General features: G+C 37.2%; 1 protein-coding gene and 1 pseudogene across 4 annotated transcripts in view; both read right to left on the minus strand.

The window, feature by feature from the left end:
• BICC1 (BicC family RNA binding protein 1) overlaps positions 1-26,940 on the minus strand; it is a 240,234-nt gene that overhangs the window by 122,301 nt on the left and 90,993 nt on the right. The window lies entirely within an intron of this gene.
• On the minus strand, positions 1,573-5,311 carry LOC112482677 (annotated as a pseudogene).

The raw sequence follows: 26,940 nt of genomic DNA on the forward strand, positions 1-26,940 counted from the left end.
AGTTTTAAAGATCACATTGAAGGGAGCAAAGAGATGAGTTAGGAGGGCATTGCAACTGTCAGGCAAGAGGGAATGGGAACATGCAGAAGGGTTTGGATGGTAGAGATGAGAAAAAGTTAATCAAATCAAGATATACTGAGAGTAGAATTGATAAGACGACTGATTTGATTGGGAAAGTGTGAGGGGAAAGGAGTCATTAAGTTAACAACCAGGTTTCTGGTTTGGATAACAGGATGGCTGGTATTGTCACTGAGACTGGAAGGAGGAGAAGAAATGAGCCTAAGAAAATAAAGAGTTAAGTTTTAGATAAGTTATATTTTTAAAGTCTATGAGCCACTGAAGTGGATTTCCATCCAAGTGGAAATATCAAGCTAAGGTTATAAAAATCTAGTAATCAGAGGGAAAAAAATCTAATCAGAAATATGAATTTGGAATTATAGAGGTGATATTTAAGGTCATGGCAACTGAGGCTCTTAATTAGGACCTGAAGAAGAGACTAAGATGTTCCCAATTTAGATGTAAAACTATGAGAATTCAGAGACAAAGTAGAATGGTAGTTGAAAGGGGTTGGAGGTAGAGGGAAGTGGGTATTGTTTAATGGTTATGAAGTTTCACTTTGTGAAATCAAAAAGTTCTGGACATGGATCGTACAACTATGTATATACTTAATGCCATTTAAAAATGGTTAAATCATAAAGTTTATGTTCTGTTACTGAATTTTTTTTAAAAAAACTAAATGCTGAGAAATTCCAACATTTAGACATTGGGTAGAATAGGAGATGATGAAAAAAGAGAAGGAACAAGCTTCCAAAATGGTGGTACGTGATGATGAAGTCATAGAAGACAAATTAAAAACACAAGGCTGATCCCCATGTAGCGAAGTTCCTCAAGGGGAAAAAAAAAAACCTTTGATTTTTGTTACTGCAGACAATTCTAATCCCAACTAATGCCAGCAGTTTTAGTCTGTCCTTAATATGGAAGACGCTACAAATCAATTGTGTGGAAATGGAAATGACCCATTTAGAGACCAATCCAAAGCAAAGGGTTGGATAATGCCTCAAGGGAGAAGCATGAGGAACATGCAAACTCAGTGTCACTCGTGAAAACCAAGGAACACGGTGAAGTCAGATCATGCAGAGCCTTGCAAACAGCAAAGGGAAACAACTAGTAACATGATCTAATTTATGTATTTTTTTTAAAGATTAGTGGTTTGGAGAAAAGAATGGAGTAAGAACCAAGAAGGGTGGCAAGAAGACCAGACAGGAAGCTATTTTGGCAATCCAGATGAAAGATGGTGATGACTTCAAACAAGGCAGTGAATATGGCACTGTGGCAAAGTGAGGAAATGTGAGGAAGATGGTACTGGTGGGACTTCATATCTAATTATGTGTGAGAGACCAGGGACAGGGAGCAGTCAAGGAAGACACTCAACATTATGACTTGGAAAAAGTATGAATGGAGGTGCCAGTCACTGAAATAGGGACTTGTTGAGAAGATTTACACTTAGGTGAGCCTGATTTTGAACATCCTAATTTTTAAGTTCCTGAGATAAGCAAGCAGATACGCAGCAAGTAAAAGGCTTGTTCTCAGCAGCTTTATTCATAATAGCCCAAACCAGGCAACAGATGAATTGCTTTCATGCAATATAATACAACTCATTAATAAAAAGGAATGAACTACTGATAAATGCAACAATATAGATGAAACCCAAAAACATTATGCTGAGTGAAAGAAGCCTTATACCTTATATCAAAAAAGTACATACTGTATGTTTCCATTTATAAGATATGATGGAGTTTGGGGAGGGTAGGAAGAAACTTTCTCAAATGATAGTAACGGTCTATATCTTCAAGAGTTTGGGTTACACAGATGTATAAATATTCAAAACACCCTGAATGCTACATTTACTTTAACAGCAACAAAACACTACAAGACAAATATTGAATGCCAGTTATTGGTATGTACAGTGAAGGATTGAAGTTTGCTGATGTCTTCATGTAAATCTGAAATGCATCAAAAAATTACTATAAACAGGACAGACAGGTAGATCCATGTGTGACAAAGCAAGTATTAAAAAAGTAATTGTAGAATTTAAGCAGTAGGTATATGATATTCCCTGCATAATTCTTTCAAATCTTCTGTATTTTCATAATAAAATGTTAGAAAATCCTTAAGTAACAAAACCACAGTTCTTTAAAAGCATTAACTAAAACTTTACAATTATAAACAAACACATTCTTCCCTGTTCCTTTCCTTCACATCTTCACTTTTACTGTGAATTCATGAATGTTGACTACTAAGGGATTTGTAACCGATTCAGTCACAAAGAAAACTAATATTTTAAATCATTGTCAAGAGCCCAGAATATGTACTTTGAAGAAAGATTTAAACTAAAATAGTTTAACACATTTTAAGCAATGTAATCATGATAATTCAGGAAAAAAAAAAGATGAAAGTTTCAGCTAATACAGGAAAAATGATGGTCATTCTGAATTATGTAACATTTCAAGGGTACTGTTTTCTTATTTTCATACACTGGTAGCTCTTTAGGATCTACTTAATAGATAACTATCACTGGCAGACCAAATATCACATTATGTTACTCGTTATTGTATTTTTAAATATTTCCCTAGGAATACTGTTTATATCCTTAATTTCCCCTATTGGACATATTGTTTTACTTAAAGAAGTCCCCTGAGGATTTTCTGTGCAAAAAACAGAAACTATAAAAATATTGAAGGCTTAGTTAAATTTTACTAAAAATTCTCTTCAAAACAAAGTTAAATTGTCATTTTTTTTTCCCCCTGTAAAGGAAATACTCCAGGAACCTGAACCCTATGGAGTTTGGCAGAACTCACAGGAGCTAAGGGGAGGTGAGGGTATGTAGGAGCAAGGATGTCACTTTTGTGAGGCTGAGGGAACTGGCCAGGTCTGATCCAAAACTGCACCGGGGCTAAAATCAAGGTGATTGCCTAGGCTGTGAGGCTCAGATTTAGATAAGCATGACAGTCAGACAGGTGTCCAGAGGAAAGAAGCTCCAGACTGGGGTTTGTGGGTAGGTATCTGCCAAGGTGTTCCAGAGGAGGTGTCCATCATGCGGCTGAACTGCACCCACAGGCCCACCAAGTGCTGCTTCTGAGTTTTGTGTTCCTGTTGGCCCTTATTGACACTGGGCATCCATTTAACTCTGCCTCTCTGTAACCTGGTCCCTTCCCCACCAACTCCACGGGCTCCTTCAGGCCAGACCCTTATCTCTCCTCTGGGATACAGTGAGGCAGCATATTCTTGGGTTAGCGCAGTGTAGAAGTGGAAAATGGAACCACTGAGGCATGGGTGAGGAAGGTGGCCAGGTACAGCAGGTAAGTGAAGATGGTCCCCAGCACGCTGTCCAAGACAGACACAGGAGGGGTGCCAGTGGCCAGGAATCGGTCATTTATCGTGAACATAAATATAACATAACCCAGCAGAAGTGTCATCTTGAATCAGGCATGATTCTCTTTCTGCTGGCAGATAAAAGCTGAGGGCATTGCTGGCAACCAGGAAACCACTGGGCACCTGAAGGTTTATCCCACAGAGGCTGAGCCTGTGCCTGATGGCCACCTGTTTAGGTAAAAGAATCAAAGGTGAGCATGCAGTTTTGTTCATCAAAGAGGTAACAGAAGATGGCTAGGTTACATATGCAGACCTCCCTCATTGGCTAATCATATCTGATGTGACCTTCGCCATTATCATAAGCCATGAGACTTGTAGGTGCCGGGTTCATATTCATGAACTCCTTGATGAAGATATCTGGAAATCACAGCTTCTCAGCTGCCATGTGGAGCCTCCTGATGCTCCATATTCCTCTGGGTTCCACCTGATGAATGAATTGTACCAGGTCATACTTAGCCCCAGGAACGATGCCATCCTGTGCTTTCACTTCCAGGACGACAGACAGGATTAAGATGCTGACACAAGTTGGGATGCTGTGGTTGATGACTGAACAGAAGCCTTTCTGTCAAACACTGCCAGACAACAGGATCTACCCCATGTTGGTCAAAGCCTGAAAGACTGATAGTGAAAATGTCTCCTCTTCCTTTAAGCTGCAGGTAGAGAATGAGGCACAGAAGGTATCCTTCCCCATGGAGCCAGGCTCTTTCTGTCTTCCTCTCCTTGGCTCTTCTCTGGATAAATGTTGATCTTAACAGACCATAGGCCACAACTCAAGTCTTAGCTCAAATTGTCTTTTTAATTAAAACTGATGGACTGTATTTTCAAAACTGATTACAAATTAAAATATTTAATATTCTCATTTATTCAAACAATACTTACAGAGAGTTCATTATGTGACAAACACTGCTACAGAAACTATATGAGTCTTAATTTAGTAGTACAAGAATTTTAATTACATATTCATATTCTTTGCTTGGGAAATTATATTTTATTACTCATTTTCAGCAGATGAAGTTTTCAACAGAGAGCCTGGTGAATAGTCTAAGACAAGCAAGTTGCTTTCCTCACTGTGCTTGCTATCAGCTTGGACTTTTACTATATAAAACTTTTATAATTCTTTTAAACTCCAAGAGAGAGGTTTATTAATCCCTCAAGTAAACATCTGGACACTATCTCTTCTTAGAGCCCCACTGTTACAGTAAAGGAAAAAGAAATAGCTAAGTGAGCCCAAGGTTGGTCCCAAGTCCTCAGATTCTAAAATCTTCTTTAGTCTGATCAGGAAAAATGTTGAACTAGGCATACTCACCAGTTTTAGAGAGGGAAGAGAAATCTTGTTTCAGAAGTTGCTAGGTTCTAGTTGGCATACTATAACTGGCCCAAAGCAAAGTGCTTTCAAAAATTGTGGCAAACACTAGAAGTCGATGTCATCAATAAAACTGAGCTTTCCCATATAAAAGAACGTCAAGTTATATATGCCCTCCGTTTAAACTGATGCAATCTTTGGAATGTATGTTCAGTAAAATGGCAAATGAAGGAGTATAAAGCTCAGATGTGACTACTGGAATCAGGCTGTCATGCCAAAATTTTGAGAATTTTTTCAACCAGGGTCAGACCTAAAGGTGAGATTCAGAATGCTGTAAATTCATCTGGAAACACACTGAGTAGAAAGTGTACATTTTAAACTTCATTGACATTTTCTCTTTCTTTTATAAGGTCATTTGTTGAGGATCAAAAGCTCACGCAAGAGGAACTCACAAAAGAAAGGACAAGAAAAAGTCTTCAAAACTGCTTTTTGAATAAGGCAACAATGCATTGACCTACATCAAAGCATCTGAAGATGATGTAAAACTTCTTTTTTTTTTTTTTTCAAGTTAAATGATTCAGGGAATCTTCCAAAAGAAGTTTCATTTCCAGTCTGCATCCTGTACATTTTGTTAAGTGGAAAACTATAAAATACTTAATTCTGTGTTTATTGCCTATTCTTTTATTATATTCACACAAAAAAGTAATTTACAGTAATCTGTAAGTTAATGGAAAAAAAAAAACATTGAGCACTTGGTATATATCGGCACTTCATAAACACATACACGTGATCTCCACTTCATCTGTACAACTTTATAAAGCAGGCGTGATCCCCCTTTGACACTTGAAAAAGAATTTTAGCAAGATTAAAGAAATTTCTTAGCATCATGTAGCTATGGGTCAGGAGCCTCCTTTAGTCCTTGCTTTGCCATTAACTAGCTATGTGTTCTTATAAATATAAGTCTCCCCTCAAACACTCCATTCCCTCACATGCAAAATAAAAAGGCTCAACTAAACATTTTAAATACATTAAAAGGTGAATTTGATATTTCGAGGACTTATTTCTTCTCCTCCACCTCTATCCTGTCTTCCTTGCCTTTATCCAATTTCAATTGTTTTTTACTCATTCCACAAGAAAATAGGAAAAGAAGTTTCCACATACACAGTCCCTAAAAAAGAGTACTTAAAAGTTTTGTTTTGATACTTGATAAGACATCTGGTTTTAAAGGAAAAAAAAAAATCTTGAATAAACAAGTTAAAACTACTTCCTACAATTAGGAGTATTAGAGAATTCCACTTTATGCTATTTATAATTTTTTCATGATTACAGTGAACAAATTAAAACTGACTTCATAAATTCCATCAAATGCCTTACATCTTCATTTTAAAAATCATTATATTCTCATAATAAGGAAGCATCATTAATAACTAATGAGAAACTGTAGATCTAGACTAAATTTAAATGTCATTCTATATAAGTTAGCTTGTAAAGGACTAGAGGCTGAGAACAAGAAGCGAGTAGTTTCTTCTATATCCTGGTTATAATCTATAGTAATTAGTTAGGAAATAAAATTCTAGTTGGGTAGGTATTAATCTGTGCCTTTCTTGAAACTATGAAGCTGCAATGAATTGAGAGTTTTCCATGTGGCCTAAGTGTGAACTTCTCTTATCTAGTTCCTTACTGAAATATCAGAATAAGTCATCACTTCCAATATGTCTGTCAAAGGAATTTAAAAACTAAATAGACAAAACAGGTTAAATCGGAACAAATGGCTGAGATATTTTTAACATCTTATTTAAAATCCCTTGCAGGGGAAAACTTAAGGGAAAAATAAGTATATACTGAATAATTCTTCAGGTATTTTAAGAGGAAATGTTTGATATTAACATTTTCATGTTACTCTGTGACACGAATGTAATGTAAGGAACTTATGCCAGGTAAGAGGTTTTATGTAAACTGCTTTTTTTATTTACTCCTATAAAAGACAGGCATCACTATCCCACTTAACAGATGAAGACTCAAAAACTAGATAATTTGCAAAAGGTCACACAGCTATTAAATGCTTGATAATGTATTCCCAACTCAAATATACTTGAATATATCCTTGAATGATAAGTTCAAGCTCTGTATACTACCTCCTCCCACTTTTCTGAGACTTGGCCAGGGATTCAGAAACTAAAATGTCACTTTCAGCAACTGATTAGAATTCTAATTTTGGCCAAAGGAAAAAAAAAACATGATTATGATACAATATATTAACTGCTACACCAGAGGTATGAGATGACGGGATATAGAATTCACACTTCCAGCAACAGTGTAAACTGGATATTCAGATAAAGCCATTTAGGTAGAAAACAAAATGCTGAGTAAGATATAAAAATGTATTTTGGAAAGAGAGGAAATTCCTTAGAGATCAAAAATGAAGGAAAATAAAGAACTAAGAGAAGGTTGGAGTCAGCATCTGCCATAGAAATGTCTATTATTACCTGATAATCTATAACCTGAATTTTTAACAAACCACATTCAGAGACTAGGAAATCAAGTTCACATCAGAAACGCTCATGTAAAGCCCCAGAGGTTGAAATAAAACTTCACCTTACTCAGTAGAGATGAGTGCCTGGCTTTGCCTGGATAGAATGCGAGGAAAGAAAAAGTCTCCCCTGAGAGTTGCTAAACACATGTTTATATTCATGCACTTTTGGTGATAGGATTCACAAATAAAACCTATTAGTTTAAAGTAATCCCAGCCTAAGCTGTGCTTTCAGGCCAATAAAGACACAAATACTATATGGAGCAAAGCAATTTAAATGTAGTTTTCAAAGAAGTCTCACAGATAAAATTCCAATAAACATGAACTCACAATAAAAAAAAAATCGTTAAATACATGAAAGAAAAAGCTATGAGTAGTGAGAGTCAAAAGAAACAATAAGCTACAGAAAAAGACCACCAAAAAATGCATATATTGTAATATGATATATAACATTTATGTTTAAACATATAAAAAAAGTTAGCAAAAGCATGTTGAGAGAACAAGTTATTATCAAAATCAATCATGCAAATTTCAAAAAAAAAAAAAATTAATTATAAGCAGGGCAGGAACACTAAGAAAAGAAAAACCCCCTTCCTCAGGCTCAGCCATACAGAGCCTACCTAAAACTGAGGCTCGGGTAGAAAGGAGAGTACCAACCCACCCTCTACCCACCATGAACTTTAAACCAAGTAACAAGCAGCAGTAGTCTACTGCTGGGTAAGAGGCAACAGCACAGAGAGAGCCCTGGGGCCCAAGTATGCAGCAGTGACTAAAAACTGAGGGTCAATCAGGAACACCAAGAAAACTCTCCTGTACTCCAGGCCTCATACTAAGCTCAAGATAGCAACAACAGTCTACCAGTGGAGGCAATGGAGTCTCTGTTGTACACATAGTAACTATGGCAACAAGAAAATTCAAATCCAGCTCAACCATTGACAATACTGACATAATCACCTATATTTAGGGCCCGAAGGAAAAAGAGAAGTGACCATTTGTGGCATTAATATTATTTACCTCAGTCCCTATTGTTATTTAGCACCCAATACCTGACAATTAATTAAAAAATAACTACACATAAAAGGAAATCAAAAAATCAAAAAAGCCATTGCTAACAGATGACACAGTCAACACAACCAGATTCCAAGATGGCTCAGATATTGTAAATAGTGGACAGAACATTTAAAATAGTTATAAATATGATAAGGATGTAATTGAAAAAATGAGCAACATACACCTATGGGGAAGAGGACTTGTCAGTGACATGAAAACAATATAAAGAGTCAAATGAAAATACATGAAATACAGAACAAAGCCACAGACTGGGAAAAAATATTTACAAAACGTACATCCAATAAAGGACCTATGTCTAGAACTCTTACTACTCAACAGACAATCCAATAAAAATTAGCAAAATCTTGAACAGACTTAACAAAGGAAGCCATATGAATGACCTACTAAGACATGAACTGCTTGACACTGATTATAAGAAAAATTGTAAATAAATCCACAATGAGAAACTAATACAAATCCACTAGAAAGGTGAACATTAAAAAGATGAAAACATCAAATGCTGGAAAGAATGTGAAACAAGTGCAACTCTCATACATTGCTGGAGGGAATCCAAAATTGTATAGCCACTTTCAAAAACAATTTGGCAGTTTCTGGTAAAGCGAAACACGCATATGCACTTATCCTATGAACCAGCAAATCCATTCTAAGGAACTTATCCAAGAGAAATTAAAATATGTACCCACAAAGACAGGTGGATTTCATAGCACCTCCATATTTAATAGTTAGAAAACATAAACAACTCAAATGTCCATCAACTGGTGAATGTACAACAGAAAAGGTAGTATATCTATACAACAGATTATTACTTAGAACCAAAACAATAAACTACTGATACACCCAACAACCTAGATGAATCTTGGAAGATTTATTCTAAGTAAGAGAAGACGCAAAAGACTAAATACAGTATGATTCTACTTAAATGACATTCTGTCAAAGGCAAAACTGTAGGGAGAGAAACATATCAGTGGTTGTCCAATGCTACAAGTTAGGGAAAAGTAAACTATTCTTTTAAGTAAAACTTATTAATTGAATTTTCAAATCCAACTACAAGTAAAAATATCTGATTTATTTATTCAGCAAATAGTTACTGAATGCCTATGATGTAGTAATCAAGCAATATTCTACACACTACAAAAAATAGTTCCTTTTAGTTGTACGGTTTGAATTTTCAGAAAAGTAACTGATGAGAACAAATGCATAAAAACTCATTTAATACAAGTTTTCCAAATGTTGACTGAAAGTTATCAATCGGACCTCAATCCTTTTTCCATCTTCTCACCAGATTGTTACAAAATCCTTTATTTTCTCGTAATAGTTTATGAAACTGCAGTATAATCAACAAAACAGTTCTTTCTTAAGTTTCCACAGACGAGAACTCAAGAAAGCTGTAAAAGTAATCAGTGGTTATGTCACACCTCATTGTAATGCAAAGTAATCAATGACTGAATTTCTAATCAAAACACCTGATATTTTTGGTGAATTTTGGTGAGATTTTCAAGAACTTTCCCAACATCCAGAATGAAATGTGTTATTCATCTTAAAAACAAAAATGATTGCTATGGAGACTTAGCTGACTTCTGGTTTCACATTTCTAATGTGAGAAGTAGAGGACAACACAATTCTTCCCATTTTTAGTTAAAAGTCTTTTATTTAACTTCCTTCTTTATTAGTGGAAAACATGAAAATCCTCTTTAAAGTTTTGTTTGGCCTTTTAAAAGGGAGTATCTCTATAAAAAATAAACTTTCTAGAATCCAAAGAAAATAAAGGAATATCCTTTTGTTGAAGAAGCTCTTTCCGACAGCATAATTCATGTAGATAATGTGAGGAAAAAAATTATAAATTTTGTGCTTTAACACCCTCCTAATATTTTTATAAGCCATTATTGGGGTGTTTATAACCTTCTAGTAGAATATATCCATGAGCTGTATTGATGGTATTTTGCCCTGACCCCACTCTCCAGTAATAGAGGAACTACTAAATAATTGCATAGTCACTGAAGTTTTCTTCAGGTACACTACATCACAGGTGTCACTAAATATACATGCACAAAGATGACAAAGCTGCATGGCCACATGTGTCTAACAAAGGACCTCACTGAAAAGAAAACCCAGTGAACAGAAATTTAGAACAAAAGGAAACAAAGCATTTTATCTCTCATTTTTAATTTTTGAGAATTCCAAAATATGGAAGCTCTCAAAAAGTATTCTCTATTTTTGCATTTTTTTTCTCAAACTACACACTAATTTCTATACTTCTGCTTTCTTGATTTCATCTTTTAAAGCTATATCAAATCTTAAAGTCATGGAATTTGATCTTTAGTCACATGAGTATAATACTATAAAGCTTCATATTTTTAAATCCAAATTACATCAGATTTAAAATCAGTATAAATTCAATAATACTTAATCCAATTTTTTTAAGTAAGTGAAATTGTACTCAAGGTACTCTATTACCCTCCCACTGACTTCAGATATTTTCCACTATGTAAGAGATTATAGAGATTATCTAAGGTAAACTTGTGCCATATAACCCTTGTATAATGAACCTGTGCCAACAAATGAGCAAAACCTGAACACAGCATAGGTCACTCTACACCTTGATTTTAATTCTTTAAACCTAAACATTGTTGATAATAGCAACCAACTTAACAATCTTCAGAAAATAAAAAACAGATGAAAAGTCTTAAATCATCATGAATCACACAGCAATGGAATTTAGCTAAGATTCTTCTTATAATCGGGTTTGGGGCTTCAATTTTTATAATCTAGGCCAGTGACTCTCAACTACTTCTCCTTCCAGGAGGGTGGGGGATTAGGCTGGGGGATGCCAGACCTCCTTAAAATGCCATTTCTCAACTCCAGGGTATAAGCTCTGTGGCAAAATGGATAGTGCACTGGACTTCTAACCAAGCCTGCTGTCATCAGTCTAAACTCCAGGGAGAAGCGACTTGGGACTGTCTTGATAGCGATGCTTCTGAATTTAGTGAAGAAGCAGACAGAGGCATGAGAGATTTCAGAGACTAAAAGAAAAATGCAAGCCCAGTATGTAAGAACTTAAAGTCACAAATTTGAAAAAAATCCCCACACGCTTCAAAACCTGACAACGGCAGGCTTCTATCACCATTCCAGATCATGCCATTTGGAAACCATGTCCTACTGCCATCAAGGAAATTAAAAACAATAAAATCCAGCTATCAATACCCCAGTACAGTCTCAAAATTTATAAGAATTTACCTCTATTCCACCTATGGGAGAAATGAACAAATTACAAAAAGAGAAGCGGACAAAAAAGATATATTTTTCTTAAATAGCAACTACTTCATGAGGAAGGAGTATGTGGTTTGAAATGTTTAATAAGGCACAACATGTGAAACATGTTCGTTGCAGTGGTTTTCAACCCTGGCAGCACATTAAATCACAAGTGGAGGGACCTTCTCTCTTACCCTTCCCTTCTCTCTCCTCTGAGCAAGTGGGGCCATAACAAAAAGGGGGTACCATGCAGAGGCATCAGCAGCAATATGCCTAGTAGCCAAGGGAAGGGGTCACAGGGGAGCACAAAGGTGTTGGAAGAAAGAGGATTCCTGAATAGTTGGAATATTGGTTACACTAAACAAAGTCAATGGATTAATTGGGCATAAAATTAATATGCTGAGGATAATGAAAAGCAGCTTTCTCAATTTTTGAGACAAGGGAAGGCTACAAAGAATACTGAGGTATTAAGTTAGAATTTGAACTATCAGAATAAACTCATTTTTCTAAAGGTATACAGACACAGATAGATATAGAAATAGTAGTCACAAATATACATGTGTGTATGTATTTATAAACATCTACATTTTCTAGTTCTGTCTGCTGAGAGGGCCTAGAAGCAATGACACCACTGAGACCCAGACCATGGCTCTAGTTACCATCTTCCACGCAAAAAAAAAAAAAAAAACAAGAGTCAGGGCTGGGACAGGGAAAGAACAAGATAAGCCCAGAACATCTTGTTACGCCAGAAAGTAAGACAATGCTCAAGGAATGATGGTAACAGGTCAAAAGAACACAGGAGTCAACTTAAAAGGGCACAATGAGACAAATCTGGGACAATTTGAGAATCAAAATAATAATGAGATTATCAGATTACAATCCACTGAATAAAATGAGAATTCATAAATACATACTGAGTAAATGAATAAATAAACTGATAAATAAGAGAGAAGAAAAGCTTTCTTATAGAAGGTTAATAAATGTAAATAGGATAATGAAAATAATCACCATTTGGCAATTATCACAGTGGTACTCTAAAAAGGAAGCAGGGTATTGCCCTAATCTGAGAACACTGCCTCACAAAATACTAGTTAAATACAAAGTGGGTAATGGTGACTTCATAGTGGAGAAAGTCAGCTTCCACCAACTTGGCCAGGTGGTCACAGTTAACGTCACCAGTGGATTGACACAGTATGTTTCCCAATGTGATAGACTTTAAACAGCATGGCATCATTCCTGCCAAGAATGCATGGCCTGCGTCTGGTCATGAGCAAACACTGGATGGTCCCAGTTGAGAAATGTCCCACGTAATGAAAGGCCCATCAAGGACATGAGAAACAGAGAAGACTGAGCAATAGCTTTCATACTGAGGAGTAGTAATGGACATGACAACTAAATTCAGCACATGTTCTGGGATACGATCCTAGACCAGAAAGGAAAAGACAGAAATTTTTGAGATGCCTGGTAAAATTTGAATGGGGGGTGGGGGGGTATGAATTGTATAGTGGTTTTGTATAATATTTATTTCCTGATTTCTAACAGACAATCTTAACATGACTTCCTCTCATCCATCACTTTCCTTTGTCTTATCCTCCCAGAATGGAGATGCTGACATCCAAGGATGGTACGAGACAGGAGACGGAGAGACAGTCTAACAGCCGGGGGTTGAGGTGGAAGGCAGTGAAGGTGAAGCATGGTGGTGAAGGGGGAAGGAGGCCACAGAGTGGTAGTTATAAATATATTTGTATGTAGCACAGTGTCCTTCTTTGGGGGAGGTATATACTGCAGTATGTAGAAGTGATGGAGCATCATGTCATAAAAAGACTACATAGATTAATAGAAGGGGGAGGAAAATTCAGTAAAATATTAACAATTGGGAATATGGGTGATAAGAGTACAAGAGTTCTTTGCAACTTTTTTGGCAGTCCAAAACTATTTTAAAATAAAAATTATTAATAAAGAATCACTTTAGAACTTGGTAAAAATTCCAGCATCGAGGCTGCTCTTTGATCAATTAAATCTCTGTGGGGCAGGAATCAGGGACCAGTATTTAATGCTCCTAGAAGAATCCACAGACTCCATTCTACAATACATAGTAATTGCTCAATAAATGATTGTTCCTGCTGCTATTATATTCAGCATAACCGATATATATGCAAAACATTGTCTTTGTATTGACATTATTTTAAGACAATCCTGAATAACTGTGACCTATCTTGAGCTGCAAAGATCCACCACAAGTGATGAAATTGATATGTTAACATAGACAACACTAAAACAATTGTAAGTAAAATATTAATAATGATGGGAAAGCAAGTCTTTAATCTCTCAAATGCTTATTAGTATCCCAAAACAATTACTGAATTGATCTCAGCTAAGGATATAAATTATTAGAAAGATTATTTGCCTATAGAATCTTCAGAAATTATAAATAAAATATCAATTTAAGTAGATAAGGATAAAGGGGGTCAAATATACAGAAGCAGATTTGACTTCGGGTGGTGAATACACAATGCAATATACAGATGATGTATTATTGCCCTGTCCATTTGAAATCTATATAATTTTATTAACCAATGTCACCCATTTAACAGAAATAAAAAGCAAACAAAGCAGATGTAACTGACAGCTCCTTATCTTGTGCCAAATTGGGTTTTTAATTGGCTCTTTAAAACAAATTTTGTTTGTTTACTTAAAAAAGGTATGCAAAACAAGCTAGACCTATTAAAATTCTCTATTCAGAAAAATTCTCCTCTTTGTTATGCATCTTCTAGTTTTTCTCCCTCCTTCTCTAGTTTTGCAAATGGCTGAAAATTCATTTCTTGTAACAATAAATTGTTGTAAACAACTTAAAGGTTTCCCAATGGAGGATGGGTTGAATAACTTATGCAGCATCAGTACAATGCATTAACATGTAATATGCCACAGGAAAAAAAAATGAGGGTGATCCTTAAATATTCAATTAGAATTAGTTCCCAAATATATTGTTAAAGTTAATGACAAAGCAAGTTGCAAAACTGGAAATGTTAATTACATGCTAGGAAAGCAAAAGAAGCGGAAGACCTTTTAACTTTCTATGTACACTTTTGTATATTTTGAAATCTGAATCCTGTAAACACGTTAACTAAGCAAAATTTAAATTAACATATACACAAAACAATCTTACATTCAAGAAATCTTCCTACACCAAAGTAACCTCAGTGATTCCAGACTACTCCCTCTCTTCTCCAAAATCACTGTGTACACTATGCAGGTGTTCATTCAACGATACTGAGCTCCACTGTGACGTAAAAACTACCACAGGGCATGTTCCTTTGGAACATAAAAAAAAAAAAAAAGCAAAAACAGCAATCCCTGCCTTTATCTGGATACAGCACATCCATTAGAATACAATGCACTGCTGCACGCAGACCAAAACTTCAATGATGAATCTATGGTGCACAGCACAGCATCTGAAGAATCACTCTTAGCTCTCAATGATCAGGGAAGACTTCACAAAAAAGATGGCATTTGAGTTGGCCTTTCAAAAATAATGCATCGACAGGCAAAAGCTGGGATAGGAGAGCATTCAGATGGAGAGAACGGCATGACTAAGTTGCATTTGGAGAGCAAGCTAGCAGCCCATTTGGCAACAACACATGGTTAGTACAGAAGAGGCTGAGACAGAAGAGGCTGGAAAGTGGGCCAGTGTAGAAGGTGGAAAGGCGTAAATTACCAGGTCTGGGTGAGTGCCTGGCCTATAACTGATGTTCAATAAATGTTTAACATTGTAAATCATGATGGAGACATTGTCAAGATTATAAAGTGTCTGTATGCCCAGATGCAGTTATCATCTGGGCTATACTGAAGCTTGGAAGTAGTCTTGGCAGTGCGTGGAGAGGTCATTTAATTTTTTTAGCTGGTTGTAAAAACATGAAGAAACTGATAGAGTTGTATTCTCAGATCAAGGAACTTAAGGAATAAAATTCTGGAAGACCAAACTTAGAACCTCTATGATTTAAACAATGATGTTTTCTAAGGTCAAAATCTGTACAGGCTAAACAGGTGCCTGCTGGAGCAAAGCAAAGCAATGCCTCCTGGTAGAGGTCTTGATTCCAACAGACCTGTGGGTTGAACAGATGGCAAATGAAGGCTAGACTTCAGTGGTTTTCCATGCTGGACTATTTTGAGTGCAAACTTTGAAGAAACGCTGAACTACGATTTCACAGAAATGAAGCCACTCTTCAGAAGAGAGATTTGATGCCTACGAAAAGGGCTTTAAATTTCTGCTACTGCCTTTTGTGTGCACAGTCTTAGTGTGGGTGTGATTTATCGAGCATTTGTCCCACCAGTGGGGCTCAGTTTCAAAAAGAACTGAAAACAAACCAGACCCATGATGATGCAATATCCCTGGAATTTTGGAGACAACTCCATGAATCCCAAAACTATTTATGGCTACTTGGCCGAACTCAGGGCAGTGTTTGTGTCTGCCCATCTCAGTGAAAATGCATTCTCTCTTGTGAAATACACATTCCTCTTGACTAAATATATTCCACATTTTAGAGAATAGCCTTTTAAATACAATATTTGCATTCATCCTATTAAAAATAATCAATGATTAAGATAATAATTATGCACTACTGTGTGATAAATCTTATTCATCTGTTTTCTGTCTGTCTCTTGCATTAGTAGTTAAAATCTTTATTGGCATAGCCACGATATTCTAGTGTATGTAACAGGCTATCAAGGAAATCTGTTCAGCCTCCATGTGTATAAATTTCAAATTATGAAGCTTTCTACTAATAGCAAACACTCATTTAAAGAAAGGAAGAAATGAACTAACACTTACTAAGCTCCAACTATGTGCTAGGCACAATGCTTGTTTTCTGCTACCACGCATATAAAATATGTTCAAGAGTTCTGTAATAAAAAATAAATAAGTAAAAACAAGCTACATCCTGCCAGACAGTATCAGTATTAAACATTCTCCCAAAAATCATGAAACAAAAATGTTTAACAAGATAGCAACTATGGTCCCTTCCAACTTAAAGATGTTATGTCTCTATAACGTTTAAAAAAAAATCATTGCAAGTTTAGATAACAAGACATTTGATAATTGACTATTTTAAATGGATAATGCTATAAAATTCCAAGACAAAACCATAAACACTAACTGAATATCTACAATGGGCCTATTAAAACTCACCAAGAATATAGCTATGAGCAAATAACTACTGTAATCACACAAGTCTACACATGTGTGCACATGCAATTTCTTTGATTTGCTTTACTACAAATTACTATCATACATTCTGGTTATGAGAAAAACACCTAGATATTGAGTCTGGAGCACCAGTTACTGTGTCAGGAGACAGCAATGAGAGTCTGTTGATTAATATGTTAGTTTAGCTACCATTAAAGGCATAAAACTCAGAACTCCCAAATTTCTATTTACACAAGTAGTGATGGTAAATTCTCTTTTCCAGGTTCTATTTTAACTGCATTTGAGCAATCACAGAACTTCAGAGTTGGCAGAATTATGTTCATGTAGTCTAGTTCCTTCATTTTACAGGTGACGTGATCAATTTAAAACAGGGAAAATGACTTCTCAAAGTAATGCTGTTAATTAATAGGTGTCTTGCTTCTGAGTATCAACACCTCCCATTCCATCTTTTTCTTCTGAACTGTTAAGTTTGAATTTTAAATAGGCTTCTATCCTGTTCCATTACTGAATTTAATGGAACCTTCTGGATGGGTTTCTTAAAATTTAATATCAGCTAACTATCGAGTATCTAACATGACCTTTCAACCATCTTAATCTTGTTATGTCAAGAAGTATTCACTTTAACCTTAGTCATGTCCAACTCAGAACAAGATTTTAAAGTTTGTTAAAAAAAAAATAAAGGCTGTGATCCGTTCTTCCACTATAAATTTGGAGCCATAATTTATTTTCAACCGCAACTACTATTAAGGCAGTAGATAAAAGAGGCTAAAGCTTTAAAAACACATTTCATTGACTTGGCAACGGCATAGATGCATGAGGGCTGGATGTATCCTAAAAAACAGGTATAAAACAAAAGCATCAAATGAAGAATAGAAAGAATCCCAGAAGTAAAATTAGGATAAGAGAATAATAAAGCCAAGGAGAGGCCTGGAACATACCCCAGGGCTTGAATGGTCACTCTCCTGGGCTGCAAATTTGATCCCTGTCACCCTCAAAGAGAGAAACCACTTTTGTACAGGATTCACAATGTCCATAAACTGAAAAGTAAGCCAGTTTTTCAGGGTGGAAGCACAGAGTAGTAAGATATAAGATATGCCAGCCGTTTCCCCAGTGGTTCCTCATAGAGTCCAGTCTGTGATGAGATGGATGTCCTCCACAATACTGGCGTTTGCTGGGTCCTCTCTGCTCACAGTCTCTCAGTACAGGCCGATGACTTAGTGCCAGATAAAGGAAAGACAGACAACTCATCTCACTAGGCCGTGGAAGTACGTGGAAGGAAGGCCAAAATCTGTCTTAGAAAAGAGTCTGGCTTCCTTCCAATTCCCAGACAAATGAGCAATTAAGGTCAAAAAACATAGAGCCTGGTCAGAATCATTTTAGCCTGGAAAGAGTTCAAGATAGGCATTCCTCATTGCCTACAAAAGTAATTTATAAGTTGGGGGTGGGGTGAAGAGGGAGCCCAGTCATTTTTTTGGTCTCCAAAAAGCATAATTCAACAAACTCTAACGCCACTATCATTGTAAATTTTCAAGGACTAACTGGCAGTTGGTTTCATCAAAACTGCTGAGACCTTTTCATCTTGATGTATTTTTAACAGAAGGCGCTCCAGGTTGACTCTAAAAGCTTATTAAAAGGATATAACAAGGCTGAGTTTTATTGAAATTATAAACCAAAGAGGAATGAATGAATGATAACATGCTTTAAGTAATAAATGAGTCTGAATTAGCAGAATAAGTCATTTCAATGAAAAATGTTCTGGGTAGTTAATACAAAATAGCTTGTGGTCTGACATCAGATCCCCAACAGCTCCAATTCAGAAGTGAATTAAGAGTATGGCCTATGTTCTATAGACGACATAGGCAGGACCCCTGGAGGACAGGGTCATCCTAGCTGAATTCCAAGCTTCTCACATAGTCCAAACAGTTGGAGGCTGATATAACTAGCTCACAAAGGAATCACTCTTCCGGGGGTAGGGAGTAGTAACACGAACCCTGTCGTCACTACTCTCAGCTGTCCTCTCTGGAATTCCTCTTCCCCATCTCTTATCATGAAGGTAAGAGACCAAAATTTTCTGGTCACTTCCAGTATAAGAAACTCAGTCCAGTGCACTGAACGCCCCACTCTCATAGGCAATTCAAAGTTAATCCCATTCTCCATGACCAGCTAGATTTACAGCTCAGGAAATGCCGGGTGGCATGGGAGAAGAGAGAGAAGAGGAGGGACAGGGAGAAGGCACACTGAGAATGGGTGCTGTTCCCTCCTCCTTTCGCACCTCTTCTGAGCTCCAGACCACCTACTTAGTAGGTGGAAACCAGCATATTTTAAATAAACAGAAAACAAAAAAAGATCAGGTTGTAGTACATGGAAGTGTTATTTTGTTAAACTTTTTTTCACTTATTAATTTTAATGTAGGTATGTACTAGGTCAGAGTGTAAAATGCATTTATCTCTCACTGCTGGTTACAGTAAAAAAAAAAAAAAACCCCAAAAAACTCCAAGACACTTCTTTGGATCTCGGGCGGTGGGACAGTACAGCAAGGCAGCAGTGGCACAGTCTCAGGGGCCAGCCACCTGGATCCAAATCCCAGGCACCAAATCTCTCTAAAACTCCAAGTCACTTCTTTGGATCTCAGGCAGTGGGACAGTACAGCAGGGCAGCAGTGGCACAGTCTCAGGGGCCAGACCACCTGGATCCAAATCCCAGGCACCAAATCTCTCTGGGCCTTAGTTTCCTACATATGGAAAGTGAGGACAATAATAGAATCATGGGGTTGTTGGGAGAATTCGACGAGCTAACACATGGAGAGTGCAGAATACGCCAGTGGAGATTAGCTAGTCAGGGGAAGAAGGGACAGAAGAAAAAGCAGATCCCTACACCCCGCTTCTTATCGAGGCACTGCAGCAATCCTCTCCAGCGCCTCTCTGACAAACACTAAAGGCTGCTGACAGCCTCTGCAGGGAAGGTCGGCAGCTGGGGCTCTCTCATTGAAAGTCTATGAGTCTGAGTGGCATCTATGAAGGTTCTCACTGCACTCTTCCTCGACGTGAGAAAACCAGCTTCCTCCCTGTCTCCTTGCTCCCTGACACCAGCGGAATATCTAATGGTCCCCTAGATGCTGGGCTCTGCTCACCCGCAGTCAGGCCCGGCTCCCTTCATTGGTATCTACTTGCCCCACACTAAACCATGGGAGAGTTTCTCCCTAATTCTCTTCTCAGATATCACATAGGCACTGGAGCACAGCGGCAAGTCTGTTGCTTAAGCATTGCCACTGGGCAATGAAACACTAGTCTCCTCTTGCAGGTGTGCCCAATCTTGATAAGCAATTTCCTTGGAGAGTCCCTATCCCCAAGAGACCATCTTCTAGCCTGTTATAGGGATCACTCCCTTTCCCACCAGCCCGACATCCCCAGCGACTCTCCATCTCTTTCTTCCTAAGTCATTCTTACTAAGGAGGGGATTTACAAGGAATTTTGTGGTTTGTAGTGCTGGCTGTTGATATTAGAGCAGCTTCTGCCATTTCTTAGTAAGTGAAAGAGAAGTGTGTGGACTCTCATGCTGGAAGTTCTTCTGAAGCTCTTCTTCAGAATGCCAGAGCCACATGGCCCTCCACTGAGTCCTATTTGCCAATTATGTGGTAAGGAAAGGTCCTACTCAAATCCTGCGTAGCTGAACTACCAAGAAAAATAATCAGGAAGTAAAGAGAAAAGCAAAGTCATCAGATGTCATCATGATTAGGAGGAGAGACAGGAGGAGCAATTAGTGTTATACTCAGAGAATTGAGAGGATTTCCAACAATGTAGAAGCAATCTGTATCTCAGTGCTCTGGCAGTTGAAAATATAGGATGGTGTGTGTATGTGAGAGAGAGAAGGCGGGGGGAGGGAGGGACACTAAACATGGCATGGCATTGTTTTCGTCACACCATAGCCTAGGAAATCATACGACATCTCTATATTAATAAGCTAAGTCATGGCAGAGTGGCTAGCACACAAGAGTGTTGTGCATGCCATAGAATAAAGCTGTGCGTGATACATGTCTTTTATGGCTTGTATTCAATGGCTTGTATTCAAAGGCTTCTCTGGCAAAAGGCAGAAGTAAACTGCCTTGAAAATTACAATGGATGAGCACAAGAAAATGTTGAAAGATCAGTATAATGTCAGAGCACTGATTCCATGTGCACTGTGACGCAAAAAGAGCACAGCTCAGAGAGGACAGTTGTGGGAATATATTTAAATACTGTGAGTATCTAAAATTGCCAAGTACCTAAGGCTCCTAAGGTAGATGACATCAGTCATGCTCTATTGTAGAAGAGGGTCTCTCAGTCACAAGTGATTACACTGCCCTTAGAGATGGCCTAACGGCTTGCTAAAAAGCAAAGTAGCTGTTTTTTGTTTTTTTTTTTAATGCAGTTGATTGTGTCATGTTTATTTCTATAAATCTTTGTAAAGTAAAATAGAGCATGAAAACATTAGATCAAATTTAAGAAAGAACTCAGCATGTCTTAAAGCTGGGGGAAAATATGATTTCTGGAAAATACACTGCTGAATACAACACATCCTCTGAACAGTTTTCAACACTTAGGGCATCCATCAATCGTGACAATGCTTGTCAACCTTTCTCCGTAATCCTAGTCAAAGCTAAACACCAAAGGAAGAGAAAACTTTAGCCTCGTGCTTGCAGAGCTGTGCTTTTCTCCCATGATTACACGCACACACGCTTTTGGGGGGGGCGGGGCGGGAAGCACTCCTCAAATCCCTTAAGCACACATTCTTGTAATGGTGAAGAATAGTCTTTTATACCCTATCAACAAGACAGAATAGTTGTGAGTAGCCAAAGAAGGTTTTGTAACTTGGAAAAGTCTTATGTTTTCAAAGTGCTGACAAGCCAAAAGAGAGATTATTGTGAAGATGATGGTTTTCAGGAGTGTGGAAAATCACCTTGGGGAAAAAAATCACTCCTTCGGTCTTTGCTATAACAACCATTATGATTCATTCCTCTGGATTCAAGATAACTAGTATTGTATGGTTTTAAAATACTTCCTAAACTCATGAATTATCTTTAAGTTCTTTCAAATTTCTAAATTAAGCAAAAGGCCAAGGATTTCTGATTCTCTAAAGCAGCAAAGAGATTTTGACATTCATTCTATTTCCTAAAACAATATAATTTCAATACTTTATAAACTAAATTTCTTACAGCAGAAACTTGACATCCTCTTTTCAATGGTTATTATAGGTAAGTATTCAATGTTCAATACTACTTTACTAATTAAATAAAACATTTTCGTGTTTTAATTGGAAAATTATTAAGTGATTCCATGATCATCAGATAAGATATTGTAAATTTATATTTATTAAAAAGAGAAGTTGATAGCTAGGGGAAAAAAACAATAAAAATTAATTTACATAGTACATGACAATTAAATAAAATACACATATAAGCATATATTCACACATATATACACACATACATAAGATGATCAGAGAGATGCTTCCAAAATGTGACCAGTGTCTTTGTGGAGGAATCTGGTTGTTCTTAGTTTCTGCTCTGCATTTTTCTATCTTCTTTTTTAAATGAGTACGTACCATTTTTAGGAAAGAAAGAAGGAAAGGAGGAAGGGAAAAGACTAACTTTTCTGTTGTATTTTTTAAGAACTCCCTAAAACAAATAGTGGTGAGTAGTTTTTAAAAAATTAAATTCAGGAGCAGGCAAGAGAGACCATATCATATATCTCCCAAATGAAAGCTCTACCTGTTGCATTTTTCAAAGACAATCTCCCATAGCCCAAAATGAGGCTGTTACTTCCATTATTTCTACTGTGAGTTTCCTAAGAGGTTTTGTGCAGGAGGCACACAGACACCAAATGTTTCAGACACATAAGGCTAAATGAAAGGGTTATTAGCATAAGGAAACCCATCTTTACATTAATTACCATAGCCTCATTTCTATGTAATGATATCCAAACAGATCATGCAGACAGCTTGCAAGATGCTAGGTCTTTTTTGAAGGGTACATGGTAGTCAGACCTCAGTAGGAAAAGTGATAAAGCTAATTCTGTTAGTGTATTAGGAAACTTTCAGTCCAAATAATAGGTTATTCGCTCCTATTACAGATCAATATAAATTTCACATTTCACATTTTTATTATTATCCCAACTTTGCATGTTTACTCCATTTGGGAAAGCTGAAAGGAAAGTTATACTTATTAGTATCTTGCCTCCAACATGACTGACACATTTAAACTTTTAGCCTTCATAACCGGTCTGTTTCCCATCTAAGAGTACATGGCACAGTACTATCCTTAGGAACAGCTGGCCTGGAGAAGTAGTGCAAAACAAAAGATAAGTAAATAAACAGACCTATAGTTAAACACTTATTTTTAAAATCTTTGTACATCTAATCACTAGTCCAGAAAAACATGTATTTCTTCAGTTTCACAGGCATCGCTCCAAATTCATCTAGAAAAGTTAAGGACTGAGTGTGTGAAAATTCTGTTCATTTGTCAGAAGAGAAAGGTACAAAAAGCCAGCATATACTCAGTAGGAAAATCCAGTAATTAGAAAGGAGAGCACCAAAAAAAAAATAGGCAACTGCTCCTAGTGAGATGGAGGTGTTTTCTTTACATACTTTCTATTCACCTTTGTGAATATGAGCTGGCCCACAATCCTGGACAGCATGCCTTTACTTAAAAGTCAGTCAACTGGCCTCCTGTGGAAAAAAAATTTAACTTCACGAGTGCCTCAGAATGCCAGTGGGATTGCTGGCAAAATTCTGTATTCCAAGTTCAAATAGTAATAGAGTTTACTACATTTTGAGCCAGGATCACAAAATTTAAATTGAGAAACCAGCCAGGGTGGATGCTGGGGTAATGTCTTTTGTGTTTGTTGAAGTCTGCCTAGCAACTACTGGCAATTTCTAAAAGCACGTTCACCCTGGAAAAAGAAATGCCTGCCAGAATGCCAATATGGTTCTAATTGCATACCTTTTCCCTCTTTAAAACATATCATCAGCTTCCCTACCTTGACCTAGAAGGTACAACGAATTGTGTTTTGGGGGGCCTGGGGAGGCACCCTTTCTGTCCATATTTATTTAAACACAGACTAAATCTTTTTAGAAAGTGGACATAAAACTATTCCATGAACTTTACCATTATTAAAAATTGACATTTACAAGCGATCTTACCTCTGGCTTAAAATATATACAGGCCTATTAAAGATACTTTTCAATATATACTAAACTGTCAGAATGATGGAAGAGATCATTTATACATCATTTTTAACTTAAATTTTGAGATAATCTATATATTGTTTTCAACTTAAATTTGTAATCAAGAGGACATGGTAGAAATATCAGATTTCAAATAGAAGGCTTTCTTTTCTTTTTATAAGATTTCCCCTCCTGGCATTAGCCAAATAGAATTCAATTATATTTTCAAAGCTTAAGAATATTTAAAAGTCAAAGCAAGAAAATATTTGTTCTTATCTAGTTTTTCCAATCACTGTGATGTGGCCCTGGATGCATAATGCTAAGGAGTCTTAAAGGGAGCCAGCTGTGGAATGCCACAAAGCACATAGACAACACATATGGGCTAAACAGAAAACAGAGGTGTTCCAGGCACAGGGGCGGCCAGGGGTCTATTTCTGTGCTGCACAAGCAAATGTGAGACAAGGTTACTCCCTAGGCTGTTTTTGAGATTTGGCTCAAAAGAGCTAAATTGTCCTCCTTGCTTGACAACTCCTTGGTCTCAGGTAGTGAAATTGGTACAAGAAACACAGACGATGGCAGGCGGACGTGGCCAAGTCATTCAAATTCTCTAAGCCATTAAGAATAAAGATTAGCGATAGATAAATGGATAGATAGAAAGAGAGACAGACAGAGAATAAAGCCACAGGGTTTCTGCAAGGATTAAGAGATCTCTTCCACAGCACCTGTCTTAGTATAATATCTGATGCATTATACGTACATGTGTTGTAAGTGGTGCTATTGTTTGAATAAGTAGTAATAAAAATAAATTAAATAATAAAGGCTAAATAATTACCTTACGTAACTCAGCTGGGAGAAATAATATCCATGGAGGATTGTCTGATACTTGTATAGGTCATCCTAGATATTCTAAATTTCTAACTTTTGCAGAATTAACTCATATCAGCACATAAGAAGCAACTATACTTTTTCGGCACTGAGACATATATAACAAGAACAACCATATTGCAGCCAGGGAAGTTGGTGTCGCTAACATATTCTACTGAACACATACTGCGGTGTCTCCTCTAGCACTCTCGAGGTTCCTGTATCTATGAAGCCTGTGATCTTCCTGAGTCACTGACTCAGGTTTCATCTTATGGACCTTGTGATTCTTTTAACTAGCCAGGTTTCCTTTTTGGCTTTGGCCATGGCAGGGGAGCTCAGAATCTGATCTGTGTGTTACATACAGACCTTACTGGTCCTTGGGTCGTATTATTTTCCAAGTCTTATTTTCCTGTCACACCGATTTCCTCTTGCATTTGTTTTTCAGTCTGTGTTACTAAATGTAGATTATTAAGGCACTTCAACTCTTTTTGAAGCAAGGGATAACATGATGAATCTTAAAGCCTGACCATTCTGCCATTTCAGGATTCACACTAAAAATACAAGAATTCTGTGTTTTACCTAGTCCAGCCAAGCTCTGGTTTAATGGTAACTAGGTTTCTCTGATGAACAAATAGTGATGAGTGACTAGAAAGGAAACTGTTTCAGGAAATATCTTAGAAGTTTGACAAAATTAGCCACACGGGAAGAAGATAGCAAAGAGCTGTGTAATCAAAGGAGGGTGACTGAAATCACTGAATACAACAAAATGCTTTTGGACACACATAGTACACGAGAATATGACCCTTGCCTCGAAGGTTCATGTCCCAGTCTCAGAGTGGCATTATCACAAAGCCTTCAGAAGACTGACCAACGACAGAGATTTCAATTCACCAGTTTTCGAGCTGAGAAATTCAACAATGTTTTCCTTTAAGTAATGATCAGTTGAGAAAGCCAGAACACACAAAATTTCATTCAGTGATGTCCTAGAGAAGAGAGACCTGGCCTATTACAAGACCCATTAGTAAATATCACCTCATAGGCATCAAGGCAGAAACATAATACAGAGGAATGGTCCAAATTTTCAAAAGCATAATGTTTTTGCTGATACAGCCAAAATGATGGGTTGTGCAGTCAACCACACTTTCCTACAAGACCACTGGCTGCATAGAGAATGACAGGCTGGATCAGTGAAACAGAAATGATGACTGCATGGCCCACGCACGAGGGCAAGGTTTTGCAAATGTTCTCGAGTCATGAGGAACTCATTCCAGAAAGAATTCCACAAGGTTTCAGGAATAATGTCTGCCTAGAACCCATCTCTCTGACCTCCTTCCCTGCCCTAACGAAGTTGCTATTCTCCACCCTGGAACTTAACACTCACAGATTTACTAAGCGCTTCAGGGAAGGCTGGATGAGTGCTACATGCAACAGTAGGCCCCCGTTGCCTACTAGCACCCTTCTTTCACGATGTGGGAATAAAAAGCCACAGTGAGCAGCTGCTGTCCATTCTCACTCACTCCTAAGTGCAAAGCCTATCGCACCCCTTGCAAAATGCAGAGGCTTCCCTCATGCTTCTTGCTAGTCATTCAGCACCTACCAACTACTTAATAATTCTAAATGCCAGCTTTGAGTGACTAGTTACTGTTCACTTAAATGTGCAAAGCCAGCCTCTGAGAGCCCTGGCTGTTCCAGCTTCACTGTAAATTTGCAGCAAAATTTACAATTGCGAATTTTGTCTTTCTAGTAAAATATTTTGTATCTGTTTCAATTTAAAAAATTTTTCCCTCTAAGCATGTGGCCATCTTAATGTCAAAATACCAATTCAAGTGGTTCGCTATTTCATAGCAAGAATCTCTTAAGTAGCACAATAATGTGAATGTACTTAATGACACTGAACTGTACACTTAAATATGGTTAAAATGGTAAATTTTACATTATGTGTTTTGCCACAACACACACACACACACACACACACACACACACACACAAAACATACACACACACAACAAAGAATCCCTTAACTGAGGTTCTCTGTATAAGCACATTATTAACCATGTGGCTAACTCATTCTTCACTACATAGTGTAGA

The sequence above is a fragment of the Pteropus alecto genome, unplaced genomic scaffold (genome assembly GCF_000325575.1).
Source record: "Pteropus alecto unplaced genomic scaffold, ASM32557v1 scaffold155, whole genome shotgun sequence".
Lineage (NCBI taxonomy): Eukaryota > Metazoa > Chordata > Mammalia > Chiroptera > Pteropodidae > Pteropus > Pteropus alecto.